Raw genomic sequence first — 2,141 nt, forward strand, 5'->3', positions numbered from 1 at the left:
CTGATAATTTTTCCATCTCTTCAGTCCAAAAGACTTGCCCTCCAATGGTTGGTTTCTTCATAGCTTCTACAATGTCAAATGTCATTTTGAGGTCCTCTCCCAAGTTAAGATCAATCTTCCCTTGTCTCACATCAATTATTGCTCCTGCTGTAGCTAGGAAAGGTCTCCCTAATATCAAAGGGTCTTTTGGTTCTTCATCCATTTCCAAGACTACAAAGTCTATTGGAACTTCTACTGCTCCAACTCTAACTGGTAGGTCCTCCAAAACACCATGTGGTAGTCTTATTGATCTATCAGCTAAGATCAAGGATATATTGCATGGCTTGTACCTTGTAAACCCTAGGCGCTTAGCAACTGATAGAGGCATTAGGCTTAATGAGGCTCCCAAATCACATAGGCATATGTTGAAGGTTAAAGGGCCTATAGAGCAAGGTAGAGTAAAGGAACCAGGATCTCTTAGCTTTTGAGGATTCACTTGCTTTGTGATGATAGCACTGCACTCTTGGCTAAGAATCACCATCCCCTGAACTTCTTTGATCCTTTCCATCACAGCATCTTTCAAGAATTTCTGGTAAAGAGGAATCATCACAAAGGCATTCTAAGCTCAATCTCTCTAACTTGTTTGTCAAACAATGCCTTGTATTTCTCAACCATCTGCTTCTTAAATCTCTCTGGGAAAGGTAGTGGAGGCTTGTAAGGAGGAGGAATGAACCGGACTTCTTTTTCTTTGGAAGTAACTGGCTTAGTTTTTTCCTGAGAGGCTGCTCGATCGGGTGCTCGATCACACACTCGGTCGAGTGTGTGGTCGAGTGGCTGGTCGAGTTCGACATCGTTTTCATTTTGAGTCTCTTCTTGTTGAAAACTCTCCCCATCTTGATCACCACTGTCCTCAGTGTCTGGTAACGCTCCTTCTCTTGTTGGTAGAACCCTTCCACTGCGTAGATTGATAGCATGAGCAGATTCTATAGAGTGCATAATGGCCTTGCCTTTGTTGTTTGGGGCATTAGCTAGTTGGTTCTCCTTGGTCTCAATCCTGGAAGTTAGTGTGTCAAACTTGGCATGGAGTTCACTGTAAACATCTAATTTCCTCCTGTTTAACTCAGCAAATCTGTTTGCTGCCTCAATCTTTCCTTGTGTTTGCCCAATCAACAACTGTTGCATCATAGCTCTTAAGTCTTGTTCTTGGCCTTGGTTATTCTGAAACCCTGGTGGGGGACATAACTGAGGCTGGAACACTTGATGTTGTTGTTTGGGGACATAGTTTTGTTGCTGTTGAGGCTGTTAAGGTGGATACACTTGGTCTTGTGGATTAGCTACATTAGTGCTCCTATAGGAGAGGTTGTTGTTCTTGAACCCTCCTTGGTTGTAGCTTTTGAATCCACCCTGGTTTTGCATGTAACAGAGCTCAGCAAATTCAGTCTCCCCCTCTTGAACTGGAACCTCTTCTTCACCAATGAAGTGAATAGACTTTTGTTGGCTAAGAAGGATCTTGTCAAGCTTCTCATTGACCATCTTCAAGTCCTTCTTGTACTTGTCCTCTTGATCAGTTGATGATGACCTTATGGTTCTGTCATAATCCTCATTATAGTTGCCATCTGACTGAGCAAGATTCTCAACTAATTCCCAGCCTTCTTCCACATTCTTGTTAAGGAAGTTGCCATTAGAGGCTGTGTCAAGAAGCATCATGATCTTGGGAAGCACTCCTCTATACAATGTGCTAAGTAGGGACTCATTGCTGAAGCCATGGTGAGGACACTGAGTCTGAAATCCTTTGAACCTCTCCCAAGCTTCACAAAAGCTTTCATTGTTTCATTGAGCAAACCCAGAAATTTCATTCCTCAATCTAGCAGTCCTTGCATTTGAGAAGAATTTTGCCAAGAAAGCCTTCTTGCAAGCATCCCATGTGGTTATTGCTCCAGTAGGAAGAGTCTTCTCCCAAAGGTGTGCCTTGTCTCCAAGTGAGAATTGGAAGAGCCTCAACTTGAATCCATCTTCACTCACTCCATTAATCTTGGTAAGACAACAGATTCTGTCAAACTCATCAAGGTGATCTAGTGGATCCTCCATTGGCAACCCATGGAACTTGTTGGCTTGAATCATGGAGATAATTCCACTCTTGATCTCAAAATTATTATTAGGAA

General features: G+C 42.7%; 1 non-coding gene across 1 annotated transcript; it reads left to right on the plus strand.

The window, feature by feature from the left end:
• Nucleotides 1–1,738: 1,738 nt before the first annotated feature.
• LOC147937882 (small nucleolar RNA R71) lies at nucleotides 1,739–1,845 on the plus strand. The gene has a single exon (XR_015567595.1). It is a non-coding gene; the product is annotated as a small nucleolar RNA R71 (small nucleolar RNA).
• The last annotated feature ends 296 nt before the right edge of the window (nucleotides 1,846–2,141 follow it).

This window comes from Camelina sativa, chromosome 9, assembly GCF_030686135.1.
Source record: "Camelina sativa cultivar CO46 ecotype springtype chromosome 9, ASM3068613v1".
NCBI classification, from domain to species: domain Eukaryota; kingdom Viridiplantae; phylum Streptophyta; class Magnoliopsida; order Brassicales; family Brassicaceae; genus Camelina; species Camelina sativa.